Here is a 17,818-nt window from a genome sequence, read left to right on the forward strand (position 1 = left end):
GCAGTCATTTGGTAAATTCAAATAAGTTCATTTTTTGCCATTAATGTACACTCTGCACCCAATCTTGACAGAAAAACCAAATGTACAATATTTTGCAAATTTATTAAAAAAAGAAAAACTGAAATATCACATGGTCATAAGTATTCAGACCCTTTGCTCAGTATTGAGTAGAGGCCCCCTTTTGAGATAGTACAGCCATGAGTCTTCTTGGGAATGATGCAACAAGTTTTCCACACCTGGATTTGGGGATCCTCTGCCATTCTTCCTTGTAGATCTTCTCCAGTTCCTTCAGGTTGGATGGTGAACATTATGTGATGCACTGACCCCTGTGACAGCTAGGGGGCGCTGTATGGGCTTCCGAGGAAATGCATGCAGGCGTTTCCGTTATTGTGATGGGGAAATGATGAGCGGCAGGATTGTAAATGGCTGATATGTATCACAGGGTGGGTGGCCCTGTGATGGAAGCTGGAACGTGTATTGATCAGCAGAGGTACTGCTGATGGTTTCTTTTTTACAATAGGGAAGCTTCCAGGTGACTTGGTGAGATAGGTGGGACCAGTCACCTACAAAACCCACCCAGGGGTGTGTGTCTGAACGCCCAAAGTAAAGCCTGTGTGTGTGGCTGTGTGGAATAGGACCTGTAGTGAGGTCATGACCATGTGATCCATACCTCATCTGGGTGTGGTTATGGACCATATAATGTGACCAAGGTGGGTCACATGGGGAGAGTGTGTGTACCTGAATGGGGCAAACTGCAAGGTCTTCTAATGTCTGTGTTGGGAGATCCTGGGAGGAGGATTGGATCCCTGGAGCACATGGCAGGACTTTGGACCTGGTGAGGCTGGTGTATTTGGATACTCTGGGAGTAGGGTCAGATCACTGAATAGCACCCGGTGAGGCCTGTGTGTGTTGGATGGTCCCAGGAGGGGATGGACGTCCCGAATAGCACCCAGACAGGCCACGTGTGTCAGCAGATTCTGTGACAGCCTGCTCTTGGGGAAGCTACTGCCCGGCTGTGTGTCTGGAACTGTGAGGCAGCCTAGTGGGTAAGGCATTGTCCGGAATGGTGATCACAGTGCGGCCGCTTCCCTGAGAGAGAGAGTACTGACAGGAGTCAGTGTGAGAAGCAGGAGCTCCTAAGAGGTAACACGGACAGGGGGAAATAACTGTGTTGAGGCTATAGAGCCTGTTGCTGGACATAGCACAGCCTGTGTGACCACAGGTCTGAGAGAGCTGAGCTCTATTATGAACATTCATTTTTTCTAATGTAAGACTGTTACCTTTTCTTCATGCTTCCATGGTTTATGCTGTGTAAAAACAAACCGTATGGACTGGTTATGTGAAAAAAACGGTGCCTGACCCTATTAATCTGCTGCCAAGTGAGTGTCCGCCAACACTAACAATAAGCGCTACCTTACAGTTAGTGGACAGCCATTTTCAGGTCTATCCAGAGATGTTCAATTGGGTTTAGGTCAGGGCTCTGGCTGGGCCAGTCAAGAATGGTCACAGAGTTCTTCTGAAGTCACTCCTTTGTTATTTTAGTGCTTAGGGTCATTGTCATGTTGGAAGGTAAATCTTCGGCCAAGTTTGAGGTCCAGAGCACTCTGGAAGAGGTTTTCATCCAGGATATCTCTGTACTTGACCACATTCATGTTTCCTTCAATTGCAACCAGTTGTCCTGTCCCTGCAGCTGAAAAACACCCCATAGCATGATGCTGCCAATACCATGTTTCACTTTTGGGATTGTATTGAGCAGGTGATGAGCAGTGCCTGTTTTTCTTCACACATACTGCTTAGAATTATCACCAAAAAAGTTCTATCTTCGTCTCATCAAACCGGAGAATATCATTTCTCATAGTCTTGGAGTCCTTCATGTGCTTTTTTTTAGCAAACTCTTATGCGGGCTTTCATATGTCTGGCACTGAGAAGAGGCTTCCTTTGGACCACTCTGCTATAAAGGCCCGACTGGTGGAGGGTTGCAGTGATGGTTGACTTTGTGGAACTTTCTCCCATCTCCCTTCTGCATCTGTGCAGCTCAGACACAGTGATCTTGGGGTTCTTCTTTACCTCTCTCACCAAGGCTCATCTCCCACGATTGCTCAGTTTGGAAGGATAGCCAAATAGTTTCTGGTGGTCCCAAACTTCTTCCGTTTAAAGATTATGGAGGCCACTGTGCTCTTAGTAACCTTGAATACTGCAAAAATTCTTTTGTAACCTTGGCAAGATGTGTGCCTTGCCATAATTCTGTCTCTGAGGTCCTTGGCCAGTTCCTTTGACCTCATGATGCTCTTTTGGTCTCACATGCACTGTGACCTGTGACGTCTTATATAGACAGGTGTGTGGTTTAAAAATCAAGTCCTATCAGTTTACTTAAAAACAGCTGGACTCCAATGAAGGAGTAGAACCATCCCAAGGAGGATCACAAAGAAATGGACAGTATATTACTTAAATATGAGTGTCTGAGCAAAAGGGCTGAATACTTATGACCATGTGATATTTCAGTATCTTTTGCAATAAATTTGCAAAAATTTCTCCATTTCTGTTTTTTTTAGTTAAGATGGGGTACAGCATGTACCTTAATCATAAAAAAATGAACTTTTGTGAATTTACCAAATAGCTGCAATGAAACAAAGAATGAAAAATTTAAAGGGGTCTGAATACTTTCCGCCCCCCCTGTATACCTCCCCAAACTAAATCAAATAAATAAATAGTGGAGTACTCCCAAAGACATATTTGCACTCAAATAGAACTGGAGTAAGCAAAAACCACTGACATATAGAAATAATGAAACCATTTTATTGTAAACTGATATTAAAAGTACAAAATCAACAGAACTATAAAGAGGTCACAAAAAGAGGAAACCTTTGTATTACGTGGAAAGGCGCAACCACACAGTAACTTAATTGAGTCAATACACATGGATTTGTATATGGACCATTTCCCTTATGTAATAGATTCCAAAATGGGAGAGTAAAGAGGGAAAAATGCAGCAAAGATGGCATGGCTTACCCATGGTTATAGGAGACTGTGTGCGCTCAACAGAGACAGACCCGACTCGCGTTTCACTTGTGCCTTTTCAAGAGAATCTCAACATAGTTTAAATGTTGTTTCAGATATTGCTGGGCTATTCACTTTACTAGATGAACACTATGTTAGGTGTTGGGATTTTCCTGCTGCGTGAGGTAGATCCCAAGCATTGTCTGGTGCTGTAGTCTCTCATTCAGGTCCGGCCGCTGCAGTTGCTGCTCAGCACAGACATCGGTCCCAGCATGTTGCTCAAGCTCGTGGTATACATTTGGTTACTGCTGGCTCTCCAGCCAAGTCTATGCTATCCAGTGATATATAGGTGCAGTCTTGCACCCTGGAGTCTAAGTCCAGATATCACCTTACTGAGCATGTCCATGATGTGGCGTCTTATTGGTGGTCGGACATTAGCTGCTCTGGTAATGTGGCAGCTCCTAATTGGCCCGCGGACGATGTCTCGACCGACTGGGCATGAGTGTTTGGAGTGGAACCTAGCATATAAAAGGCTCTCAGCGGAGCACGCGAGCGCGCTAGTGTCATTTATGTTTTGTGTGTGTGGGTGGTTTTTCTACCACTCTGTCTGCAGGTTTGTGTGTGTCTATCTATGCTCAAGGACTGTACACATTTGCAGGCAGGTAGCAGTTTTGTACCCATGGCTCAACACCTGAGTCTTTAGTCTGCTAACTGCTTAGGGTGCTGGTCAGGCACAAGTTCAGTAGTGTCAGGACTGAGGTAACTTGCCGCTTGGCTTAGCATCTGTTTCGTTCTTGTGTGCGGTTAGCACAGTTCAGTTACAGAGCAAGCTCAACCTTTATGTTATACTTCTCTATGAAGGCAATAGGGTATTGCACCTACCGTCATTAGAGTTCTTTCTTTCGGCTCAGCATCTGCTTCATTCGTGTGTGCATACCACTGTTTAGTTGCAGAGCTAGCTCAATCCACATGCTAACTTCCCTGTGATGTCAACAGGGATAAGTGCTTGGCAAATTTAGTTCATTACCTTTCTGTGAAGTAATAGAGCTTGGTACGCAGCGTTCCGATCCCACTGTGTGGTGTTAACACAGTGTGTGTAAGGTGAATGCTTGCTGCTTTGTCCAGTCATCTGTCTCACTAGCAGCAGGTTACATCCCTGCACGGTGGACCCCAAGTTGCGATTGCACTTTATTTTATATTTTTTATTTAGTGCATTCCACCAACCCTAACACACTATTATTTAAAGAAACTCTGTTTTTAGAATCAGTTACTTTAATGTTCTTAATCACAGAAATATATGCTTAGTTGTGAACACTCCATTATGTTAAGGAGGCAAAACATGTTTCTTGTTCATTGAACAAATAGAAGAAATAGAAAATGCAGCAAAACTAAACAAGAGGAGAGAGCGAACAAAAAAAGGAGAATTTAAATGGCAGGGAAAATAGGCAACAGCTGCATTTGACAAGTGGCTTGTCCGTTAACTACAAGGAATCTGTTGGTACAGTGCTACAGAGCATATTGTACACATTTGACCTTTTCTGTTCTCTCCAGAAAATAAAGATGTTCTAATCAGTTTTTCAGATACATGGATAGGTACACAATGCTTGAGATTTGTCCGCCTCTTGGTGCTTCAAACAAAAACTAATAGATATGTTCTGAAACACTTATTCTGTCATAAGTCAGGAAATAAAGCTTACGAGGACTGTGCAATAATGTTCTATGTAATTTTCTGCATTTCAGAACTAAACCGGCCTCTGAATAAAAACCCTTAGGGCGTTAGACATGCAAGCTTATAAAAATGATTTGCATAGTATGTAAATACCCCTAATAATCCAGTTGATGATAATTATACAACAAATGACTGATAATAAGCTGCTCATGACTTTGCATCACAGTGGGGCAGACTGAAGCTTTTAGGTTCTGATGCAAAGTCTCTTCCACGGCAATTACAAATTAATTTGCAATCAAAGCATTCCATCATATCTGTCTGAATGAACATGAGATTTTCCTATACATAATACAAAATTACATACTAGCTATTTCTCAAAGCATATATGCTGATAGAAGCACACTTGTGTCATGGACCACTTATGTGAGGCTCCTCAGTTCCTGTGACAAATAAATGGTAAGGATCAATGAGGCAGAGCTGGATTTATCACACATTGGGTATGCTCACATTGCACCTTTTTCTGCTATTTTATTGGTTAGCACACTAAAAAAGCACAAAAAAATGCAAAAAATATCAAATTACTGTTCTTATGTTCAGGCTTTGGAGTTTCTTCTCATACCTTCTAAAAACATTTCGACAGCATTTTTGCTTAAGAGATTCCTCTCGATTGTTTAGTAGAATTTAAACAAAAAGTCCTGAAAAAAAATACCCCAAAATTGAACAAATGAAAAACAAACTGAAGGGAAAAAACATCCAAAAAAAGCTCTAAAAAATAAAAAAAAGATGATTCAGTTCTTCAAAACACATAGAAAAGTAATGATTCCTGAAGCAACTTTGGCTTATTTTTGACTGCTGTAAAAAGATGCAGTGTGAACATACCCTAAGAATGTGACCTTGATGTTCAACCATGAATTGTTTTTGTGTTAGTGAATTGTTCCATAGAACGTGAAATGATAACTACATTTGAAAAAGTACCTGAGATTTATTTATTTATGTGTTTTATCAGTATTCTTTTTTTTTTTTTTTAAGAATTGCAGCTGTGGCCAATAGTTTGAAGACTGATTCAAATTTTGGTTTTAACAAAGTTTGATGCTTTAGTGTTTTTAGACCTTTTAGGCCGGGACCAAACCACCGTGTGTGGTGCGAGAAACTCACACGAGTCTTTTGCATCAACACCCAAAGCTACCGTCGGCACTCAGAACAGGAGCTGCGGCTGCATAGATATACATGCAGCTGCAGCTCCGGTCCTGAGTGCTGGCTTCAGTGCCGAGTGTTGATGAGAGAGACTAGTGCGAGTTTCTCGCATCACACACAGAAGTGTGATCCCGGCCTTAGTCAGATGATTCTATGGTTACTAAAATATATTTAAAAGTATTTCAAAAGTTTTTCAACTTTTAACAGCAATTACATCAGGTTTTTGCAAAAAAAACCTATATTTACAATGCTGATCTACATTTCTAAACACTTGTGCAATTTTTCTTTTCATTCTGGATATCAATTTCAGGGCTAAATCTAGAGTGATGGCAAGCAATTATTGCAAAACTAATGCTTGGAATTTATTGCAGCTTCTTTTTTTTTTTTGGTTGTCCACACTCTTTGCAAATGGTTTATTGGTTCTCAATAAGAGCCACTTAGTTCTCACTTTTGCCCTGGGACATGGTGCTCCATAATTCTGGAAAAACATTGTTCATTACCAAATTGCGTTTGGTTTTTTGGAAGAAGTTGCTCTTGGAGGATGTTTACATGCTACAAATGACAAAATCAATCCGCGGATTTCCTACAATTTGCAGGGGTTCAAGCAAATTCAAACAATTTGCATTTCAACTCATGTGGATCAGCCAAAAAAAAAATGGCTTATGCCATTTCACACACTGCTAAAGTGTCATGATATCAGGAGTGTCATGATATCAGAAGTGTCGAGGCAAGCGTCCAAATTGCCCTGTTTCTACATATGTAGTCATAGTTAAAAGAATGCAGATAACCCAACATTTTAGTATCAAGGCACTGAAAAGTGTAATCTTATACCACACGTTATATCAGTCAATGGTTTTTGCATTGTTAATGTGTCTTCATCAACAAAGTGAGATAACTTTCTGAGAAAATGTATCAAGATGGCCCCTTGTTTGTAAATTTCTATTTGGCTACATCTTTATCACATCACATAGTCTAACAGAGACAATCGGGTTCTATTACAAAGGCGGACATAGGGCATAGTTTCTTTGCATAGGGACAGAAAAGTCCCCAAGTTAGATTGAGTTTTAGCACTGCACTAGGGTTGACTCACACTAAAAATGGGAGTGGTAGTCAGTCTGTGAATAATTTAAATATTAATGTGAGAAAAGTATTAATTTAGCACCAGTGCAGAGTTTGATCAGGAATGGCAGCAAGCGGGTGTCAGTGCATCTGCCCCCATATCAAGGCTGGTTTTATACAAAGTGGGGCCCTGGGCAAAAGTTTAGTGGGACCTCAAATGCTAAACTATTGCACTATCGCAAAGAAATATTGGCGTTGCATTTACATAGGCTGAGTTTAGGCCATTAAACAAACGTGTTAGACAATATTAAAGTTGCTCGGCGTTTGCTTACCGACCTCTTTATACAGGATGACAAAGAATGATGAGCACAGTACGATAACTGGTATATTAATCTGTATCCATATGCATCATGCTATTGGCAGCACATCTGAAGTTTCCATGGGGTGATGTTCTTCTGGCAAGGATAATTTTTGATCTAACATAGTAACATAGTAACATAGTTATTAAGGTTGAAGGGAGACTTTAAGTCCATCTAGTTCAACCCATATCCTATCCTAACTTGCCCTAACATGTTGATCCAGAGGAAGGCAAAAAAAACCCATGTGGCAAATAGTAAGCTTCACATTGGGGAAACAAATTCCTTCTGGCATAAACAATCCAATTACCCAATGAATGAGCAGCATTTTGCTCGTTGGGTGATGTTTACACCTAAGAACTTTTGTCTGTGCTGACAGTATTTGTAAATGTTGATGCTACACACACAGTATGTGACACAAACATTGTATGTTACACAGACACATGAATATGCACATAGCTCAAACATATTTATGCACAGATCAGATATATGCAAATACAGAGCACAAACAAATATATGCGTACACGGTGTGAATGCATTGAGATGCATGCATACATAGCACACATACATACAGATACAGAGACATGCATGCACAGTCACATAAATAGAGATACATGCATGCACATACATGCATACACACATACATACATAGAGACATGCATGCATAGGCACATAAACTGACTAGCAGAAGGGTAACCGTGTTTTGAACTTTTGACTTTCAGGCTCCATATGACACCATCTACTACTGCTTCAAATATGAGATTACCATCATTTTATAGACAATTATCTTGACTATCTCATACATAAATTTGACTTGCAAGTATTTTGCATTGTTACTGTTTTGCTTCTGATGGTGGAAAAATCATTTTCTTTCTGTATTCTACAAAATACAACCTGTCCTCACATGTCCTAATAGCTTAATGTGTTATTAAGTGTTTTCCCAAGCAAAAGGTCACTGGTCCGAATCGATGAGCAGCCATGAAGAAGATTTCTGTCACAATCCATTTTTGGATCTGTGGCAGATTTTGCTTTGCATATTAAACCTTTTTTCCTTTCAGGCCATCAGGGGTTAATATCAGTTTTTCTCCCGGTGGCTGTTGGTGTAATTACATGCTGGTCAGTTTGCTGATGTAGGTGGGGACTGTTGTGAGTTCATTTTCCCCTTCACCATTGAGGTCTGATGAACTCCCTCTTCTGGTGAAGGAAGGTAGAGTGAGGCTGATTACCAAGCACCTGAGCAGAATGATGATGACTGGGTGACTGGAATTGCTGACTGGATATAAGGCAGTTGATGCCCTTCTGCCTTGTGGGTGATTTCTCTGAGGGATTCTAGGAGACCAGTCTGATTCCTGCTCCTCAAAAGCTAAGTTTTCTGCTCTGCTTTTTGCATTTGTGTTTTGGTTTTGTTTTGCCTTGTTTTTCTGGATTTCTGCCATTCCCTGCTGGGGTGAGCTGAATTCCTTTTTGCTCTGTCTTCAGAAAATACCTGAGTACTGATATAGTCTTTTTGAAGCCTAGCGTCTTCAGGGCTTTTTTCCCTATCAGTCTGTTGGCTCTTGTTTTGATAGGGTTTTTGGCGGATTGCAGACAGCAGCTTTTCTATCCTGTCCTATTTAGTTAGCTTGGGCCCCATCATTTGCTCAGCCTTTCTTTCTATCTGCGCGAGTGTTTTTTCATCTTGCTTCACCGTCATTATATGTTGGGGGCTGCCTATTGCTTTGGGGTCTGCTCTGGGGCAGTTTAGATTTCCCTTTCTGTCTTTAGGCTATTTAGTTCTCCAGCTGTGATCGAGGGGTCTAGGGCATCGTAGGAACCCCCCACGGCTACTGCTAGTTGTTGATAGGTTCAGGGGTCTGCAATCCGATAGCTGCCAACTTCTCTGGTTTTCTGGACTTAGCTAGTATTTCTGTTTTTGCCTCCTACGGTGACTCATTCATAACAGAATCACCCGCCATACCGCAGATCCTAGGGTACTCAATAGCAGGAAAGAATTGTAAAAAAAAAGTGTGTATATTTTTTCCTCTATATCTCTGAGGCCGTAGGGGGAATTTTTTTTTCTCTCAATGGAGATAAAGCAATTGTCTGATCGTGTGGAGCAGCTCGCTGCGGAAGTGCAGGGAATTTCCGCCTACCTTGCTCATTCACATGCTGCTGAACCAAACTCCTGATGTGGTTTTTGGGGATCGGTCTAAATTTTTGAATTTCAAAAATAATTGTAAATTATTTTTTGCCTTGAAGCCTAACTCGTCAGGGAGCTCCGCGCAGCAGGTCAAAATTGTCATCTCTTTGCTGCGTGGCGATCCCCAGGATTGGGCGTATTCTTTGAAACCAGATGATACTATTCTGACTAATGTGAACACATTTTTTCAAGCCTTGGGGTTGTTGTATGACGAACCTAATGATATTGATCAGGCTGAAAAGACCCTGTTGGCATTGAGCCAGGGTCGAGATTCTGCAGAATTGTACTGTCAAAAATTCCGAAAGTGGGCAGTCCTTACTACCTGGAATGATAATGCCTTGGCAGCTCTCTTTTGGAAGGGTTTGTCAGAAGCCGTAAAAGATACTATGGTGGGATTTCCTGTTCCCTCTGGTCTTGACGATTCTATGTCATTAGCCATTCAGGTTGATCGGCGTTTACGTGAACGCAGGACTGCACGAGAGGTGTTGCCACCTGTTGAACAAGTGTCTGAACCTATGCAATGTGATAGAGTTTTGTCCAGGGAGCAACCTCAGAAGTTCAGAAGGCGTAATAAGCTGTGTTTTTTTTGTGGAGATGCCTCGCATATTATTTCTGTCTGTCTTAAACGAGAGAAACGTTTTGCACACACGTTTTCTGTGGGTGGTGTTCAACCTAAGTTTCTTCTGGCAATTACTCTGATCTGCTCCCTGTCCACATTTTCTGTCAAGGCTTTTGTGGATTCGGGAGCAGCCCTGAACCTAATGGACTTGGATTTTGCTAAACGTTGTGGATTTCCTATGACACCTCTGCGGATGCCTATCCCTTTGATGCTACTCCTTTGGCGAAAAATAAACCTCAGTTTTGGACCCAGGTGGTAATGCGGGTCGCCCCAGACCATCAAGAAAATTGCAGATTTTTGGTGTTGCATAATTTGCATGATACCATTGTTCTGGGGTTTCCCTGGTTGCAAATTCATAATCCAGTTTTGGAATGGAAATCTGTGTCTGTGGTGAGTTGGGGTTGTCGGTGTGCCCTTAGTGAGGCTCCGGTTTTTTCCACCTCTCCTCAGTCGCATGATGTTCCTGACTATTTGGCGGACTTTTATGATGTATTTAGTGAGAATGAGTCTGCATCTTTGCCTCCTCATAGGAGTTATGACTGTGCAATTGAACTGAGCCCGGGGTGTAAATTTCCCAAGGGTCGGCTCTTCAATTTATCTGTACCCGAGCACAAGGCTATGCGATCCTATATTAAGGAGGCATTGGAGAAGGGTCATATTAGACCATCCTCTTCACCCTTAGGTGCCGGGTTTTTTTTCGTGGCCAAAAAGGATGGTTCATTAAGTCCTTGTATTGATTATTGTGCTCTCAACAAAATTACTATTAAATATCAGTATCCGTTACCCCTGATTTCGGATCTATTCTCCAGAGTTAAAGGTGCTTGCTGGTTTGCCACGCTTGACCTCAGGGGGGCGTATAATCTTATCCGCATTAAGCATGGGGATGAATGGAAGACGGCGTTTAATACTCCGGAGGGACATTTTGAGTACCTGGTGATGCCTTTTGGGCTCACTAATGCCCCTTCTGTCTTCCAGTGCTTCATGAACGACATTTTCCGAGACTTTGTGGATACATTTTTGATTATCTATCTGGATGATATTTTGATCTTCTCCAAGGATTAGGATTCTCATGTGGAACATGTTCGGACTGTGTTCCGGATCTTGAGGGAGAATTCCTTGTATGTCAAAGGATCGAAATGCCTTTTTGGGGTACAGAGGATTTCATTTTTGGGATTTATTTTGTCTCCGTCAACTATTGAAATGCACCCGGCCAAGTTACAGGCCATTTATGATTGGGTTCAGCCCACTTCTTTGAAGGCCCTCCAGAAGTTTTTGGGTTTTGCTAATTTTTATCGGAAATTTATAGCAAAATTTTCTAGTATTACCAAGCTATTGACTGATCTGACTAGGAAGGGTGCTGATGTGTTGAATTGGTCTCCGGAGGCTGTTTCTTCCTTTCAGGAGCTGAAGCGAAGATTGACTTCTGCCCCGGTTTTGCGGCAACCTGATGTCTCACTCCCGTTCCAGGTGGAGGTGGACGCTTCTGAGATTGGTGCAGGAGCTGTTTTGTCCCAAAAGGATCCTGTAACATCTAAAATGAATCCCTGTGTTTTCTTTTCCCGAAAGTTCTCTCCATCTGAACGTAACTATGATGTGGGGAATCGAGAACTGTTAGCCATGAAATGGGCATTTGAGGAGTGGAGACATTGATTGGAGGGAGCTAAACATCAAGTCGTGGTCCTCACTGACCACAAGTATTTGATTTACCTGGAGACGGCCAAACGCTTGAACCCTAGACAGGCTAGGTGGGCCTTGTTTTTTACACGTTTTGATTTTGTGGTCTCTTTTCTTCCTGGCACTAAGAATGTCAAGGCAGACGCCCTCTCTAGGAGCTTCTTTGCTGATTCTCCTGTGTTGACCAAGCCTGCTACCATCTTATGTGAAGGGGTAGTTCTTTCTGCCATCTCGACCGATTTGAGATGTGCTCTGGAAGAGTTCCAGGAGGACAAACCTGAGCGTTGTCCCAGTGGAAAGTTGTATGTTCCTGACCAGTGGAAGAAGAGAGTGATGTCTGAAGTTCATTGCTCTGCTTTGGCTGGTCATCCAGGTATTTTTGGTACTAGAGATCTGGTGAGTCGGTCTTTTTGGTGGCCCTCCTTGTCTCGTGATGTCAGGAATTTTGTGCAGTCCTGTGGGACGTGCTCCCGGTCTAAATCGCGTTCTCGCTCTAGTGGGTTGTTGATGCCTTTGCCTGTCCCCAAGAGGCCATGGACCCATATTTCAATGGATTTCATCTCTGATATGCCTGTCTCTCATAGGATGACTGTTATTTGGGTGATTTGTGATAGGTTCTCTAAGATGGTTCATCTTGTACCACTCCCTAAGTTGCCATCTTCCTCTGAGTTGGTGCCCCTGTTTTTGCAACAGGTGGTTCGCTTGCACGGGATTCCTGAGAACATTGTATCTGACAGAGGAGTTCAGTTTGTGTCTAGATTTTGGAGGACTTTCTGTTCCAAGCTGGGAATCCAGTTTTCCTTCTCCTCTGCTTTTCACCCTCAGACCAATGGGCAGACGGAGAGAACAAACCAGACCTTGGAGTCGTATTTGAGATGTTTTATTTCCGCTGATCAGGATGATTGGGTTTCATTTTTGCCCTTGGCCGAATTTGCTTTAAATAATAGAGCTAGTTCTGCCACTTTGATGTCACCTTTTTTTTTGTAACTTTGGGTTTCATCCTCGATTTTCTTCAGGGCAGGTGGAGCCTTCTGCCTGCCCAGGTGTTAACACTGTAGTGGACAGAATGCACCAGATCTGGGACCAATTGGTGGATAAGTTATCTCTCTCCCAGGAAAAGGCCCAGCGGTTTTCCAACCGACATAGGACCATTGGTCCCCAGTAGAGTTGAGCTACTTTTGGTTTTTTAGGGTCGCGTTTCGTTTCGTGAAACCCGACTTTTCCAAAAGTCGGGTCGAGCAAGATCGTCCGATTATAGGGAAAAGTCGGGGTCGTCCCGAAACACGAAACCCAATGTAAGTCAATGGGGAATAAAAGTCGGCAGTGAGAGGAGGACAGGAAACACACCTACAGTGCCCATTTGAATGCCAAAAGCATCAATTCTTCTTACTTAAGCTTTTCAACCTTAATTAACTTCATAATATAAGTTACGCACTGAAAAATGGGGGTTATTTGGCTAAAGTTGTGGGGGGGAGGGCTGGCTGCAGGTTTTCATGTGCCCTGGGCGAAAGAGCGCCCCTTTAACACATACCACAACTCATCATGCTCCGATACGGCAGATAAATAGCGGTATAGTACAATGAAAAATACCTCACTTTTTACATCTCATGACGAGGCCCATCTATTTCTCCATACAGAATCATTGGTCCCATATAATGTTTGAAACAGTATATGATGAGCTCCACATAATGCTACAGTATATGTTGGTCCCCATGGATGAAGCTCCACTGTCTTATGGGCCCAAATAATGCTCCAAACATAATGGGCCCCATTTCTAATGCTCTAGTGTATAATGGGCCCTGTAAATGCTGCTCCAGTGTCTGATGTCCACCTTTGGAATGTTCCAGTGTATGGTGGGCCCCATCTATCATTCTCCAGAGTATAGTGCTCCCCAAAAATTGCTGTCCCAACATTGAAAACAATCAAATAAGTCTCCTCGCTAGGGAATCCCTGTACTTGTCTGGACAGGTGCTGTAGCTTGCTTAACAGCTCGCCAGCCGTTCTCACGCCCAGTATGGAATGCACGTGATTGCACAAAGGTTAGAAAAGGTACCGTATCCCTGGATAACATGTATGGATAGCGTACACATTCAAAATATATGTCTCAGGAGGCAGGCTCAGACGGTGTTAGGCCCAGTATGGATTGCACGTGATTGCACAAAGGTTAGAAAGGGTACCGTATCCCCGGATAACATGTATGGATTGCGTACACATTCAAAATATATGTCTCAGGAGGCAGGCTCAGACGGTGTTAGGCCCAGTATGGATTGCACGTGATTGCACAAAGGTTAGAAAGGGTACCGTATCCCCGGATAACATGTATGGATAGCGTACACATTCAAAATATATGTCTCAGGAGGCAGGCTCAGACGGTGTTAGGCCCAGTATGGATTGCACGTGATTGCACAAAGGTTAGAAAGGGTACCGTATCCCCGGATAACATGTATGGATAGCGTACACATTCAAAATATATGTCTCAGGAGGCAGGCTCAGACGGTGTTAGGCCCAGTATGGATTGCACGTGATTGCACAAAGGTTAGAAAGGGTACCGTATCCCCAGATAACATGTATGGATAGCGTACACATTCAAAATATATGTCTCAGGAGGCAGGCTCAGACGGTGTTAGGCCCAGTATGGATTGCACGTGATTGCACAAAGGTTAGAAATAGTACCGTATCCCCGGATAACATGTATGGATAGCGTACACATTCAAAATATATGTCTCAGGAGGCAGGCTCAGACGGTGTTAGGCCCAGTATGGATTGCACGTGATTGCACAAAGGTTAGAAAGGGTACCGTATCCCCGGATAACATGTATGGATAGCGTACACATTCAAAATATATGTCTCAGGAGGCAGGCTCAGACGGTGTCAGGCACAGTATGGATTTGACGGCCCAGATTACACAGCGGAGGAGCAGGGAGAGGTAAAGATTGCAAATGCTGGGGCCCTGCCCAAGCAAGGGGGGCCCACTCGTGGGCGTCGGTACTGGCACTGGGCCCCTCATAGTACAGCGGTGTGTCTGACGGCGGGTGTGCACCACCACCGTCAGAGACACTTGATTGTACTATGAGGGACCCTGTGCCAGTGCCCGCGCCCAAGAGTCGGCCTACCCACCTGTCCATGGCAACGGCACTCGCACGGTGTCGTGCGCTAGGTGGTGACCCCGGCCATGGGGGGGAGGCAGCACAGTTAGGGAGTTTTAGAAAGTGGCATATGTTGATGTTGGACATTCAGCTGATGCAAAAGGCGAAATAGGTGAAGTACCAGGAAGAGGTGGACCAAAGCAAGCCATTTTTATGTCACCCTATGTGTCATCAGGGGAAGGTGGGACAAAATCCTTGGAAACCCATGCGTGGTTCATTTTAATGAAGGTTAGATCATCCACATTTTGGGTTGACAGACGGGTCCTTTTTTCTGTCAGGATTGATCCAGCTGCACTGAAGACTCTTTCCGATAGCACACTTGCAGCTGGGCAAGCAAGCTCCTGTAAGGCATATTGGGCCAATTCAGGCCAGGTGTCCAGTTTAGCGGCCCAATAGTCAAAGGGGAATGACCTGTGTGGGAGAACATCGATATGGGAGGAAAAGTAGTTTGTAACCATAGTTGACAACTGCTGTCTCCTGTCACTTTCCATCGATGCAGTATTACCAGTTGTGTGAGCGGTATTTGAAAAATCAGTCCACAACATTGTCATGAAACCCCTGTCTCCAACGCCACTTCTGCTGTGTGCACCACGAACACCTCTGCCAAGCTGCCCCCGGCCCGTACGGCTCGTGTGAGAACCATCACCGCTGCTGTGTGCTGGGAATGCCTCAAGCAACCGATTTACCAGAGTTGCTTGTTTATTAGCCAATATTAGGTCAAGGTTCTCCTGTGGCATGATGTTTTGTAATTTGCCTTTATAGCGTGGATCCAGGATGCTGGCCAACCAGTAGTCGTCATCGTTCATCATTTTGGCAATGCGGGGGTCCCTTTTTAGGATCCGCAAGGCATAATCTGACATGTGGGCCAATGTTCCCGGTGTCAATGATGCACTGCGAGTGCTGGGTGGAGGAGCACTTTCTGGCAAATCCACATCCCTCCAGTCACGCACAAACCCTGTACCAGACTTTGCCACGCCAACATTTTCACTTGCCCCACGAGATGCATCCTCCTCCCCTAAGTAATCATCCCCATCATCCTCCACCTCCTCCTTTTCTTCCTCCACCTCATCCAGGAGAGGTCCCTGAGCAGACAATGGCTGAATGTCATCAAGGATTCCCTCCTCCTCTTCCTCCTCATCAACATTGGCTGCAGACGCCTGCTCCTTAAGGTGCATCAAAGTTTGCATGAGCAGACGCATAAGTGGGATGCTCATGCTTAGGATGGCGTCGTCTGCGCTTACCAGCCGTGTGCATTCCTCAAAACACTGAAGGACTTCACAAAGGTCTTTCAGCTTCGACCACTGCACGCCTGTCAACTCCATGTCTGCTCTCAAAGTGCCTGGCCGTGTATCCTCCCACAAATGCATTATGGCCTGCCTCTGCTCGCACAGCCGCTCCACCATGTGCAGGGTGGAGTTCCACCTTGTTGCAATGTCGATAATGAGGCGGTGGTTGGGAAGGTGGAGCAATCGCTGCAGCTTCTGCATACGAACGGAGTGTACAGGCGACCGGCGGATGTGCGCGCACAGTCTTCGCACCTTCTGGAGCAGGGCTGTTAACTCCGGATAATTTTTGAGGAAGCACTGCACCACCAGGTTCAAGGTGTGAGCCAAGCAAGGTATGTGGCTGAGTTTTGAAAGGGCTATGGCTGCCACAAAATTACGCCCGTTATCACTTACTACCTTGCCTGCCTCAAGATGTACACTGCCCAGCCATGACTCAGTTTGTCGCTTCAAGTACTCGGCCAGCACCTCGGCGGTGTGTCTGTCGCCCAAACACATCATCTGCAACACAGCCTGCTGACGCTTTCCACTAGCTGCTCGATAGGGGGACACATCGTGTGCAACAGTGGCAGCTGCAGATGGAGTGCTCGTACGACTGCGCTCTGTGGACGAGCTTTTGCTTCTGGAGGAGGAGGAGGAGGGTCGAACGCCTACAGCCAACTGTTTCCTATACCATGGGCTAGGCAGCACTGTCCCACCACCGCTGTCCCCTGTGGACCCTGCATCCACCACATTAACCCAGTGCGCAGTGATGGACACGTAACGGCCCTGGCCATGCCGACTGGACCATGCATCAGTTGTGAGGTGCACCTTTCCGCTCACTGACTGCTTGAGTGCATGGACAATGCGGTCTTTCACATGATGGTGGAGGGCTGGGATGGCTTTGCGAGAGAAGAAGTGGCGACTGGGTAGGTCATAGCGTGGTACTGCATAGGCCATGAGTTTGCGGAAAGCTGTGCTTTCCACCAACCGAAAGGGCATCATCTCAAACGAGATTAGTTTGGCAATGTGGGCGTTCAAACCCAGTGTACGCGGATGAGAGACTGAGTACTTTCTTGACCTACTCATAGTGTCTGGGAGGGTGAGCTGGACTTGAGAGCTGCATATGGTGGAAGTAGCGGTGGACAGGGCGGACTGAGAGAGGGTTGATGATGGTGATGGAGTTGGTGTTCTTTCTGATGGCCTAGAATCAGTCTTTCATTGATATAACAGTGGGATTCCCTGACTGCTGTGGCCTTGCAATGACACCTCAACATTTGCTGCTGTGCTAACCGGTGGGCTTACAGTGGGGGAAACAATGTAGCGTTGCTGACTACCTTCGTTGTGATCAGTTGCACATGTGGCACTTGAGGTTTGGTGTTGTGTCCACGCTTGCAAGTGCATGCTGGATAAATGTCTAAGCATGCAACTGGTATTCAAATTTTTCAGATTTTTCCCTCGGCTAAAGGTCTTTGCGCACTTCTTACAGATAACCTTGGCCTGATCATGAGGATTTTGTTCAAAAAAGTGCCACACTGCACTCTTCCTACTTTGGCAGACATTTTGCGGCCTAGCACGCTGTGATCTTTTGACCCTCTGGACAAGCTGTCCAGCAACTCTTTTGATGTTTGGAACCTGTCTTTGGAGTGCTCCGGGCCTGCCA

Source organism: Dendrobates tinctorius, unplaced genomic scaffold (genome assembly GCF_039654945.1).
Source record: "Dendrobates tinctorius isolate UK_male_01 unplaced genomic scaffold, ASM3965494v1 ptg000103l, whole genome shotgun sequence".
Taxonomy (NCBI): Eukaryota; Metazoa; Chordata; class Amphibia; order Anura; family Dendrobatidae; genus Dendrobates; species Dendrobates tinctorius.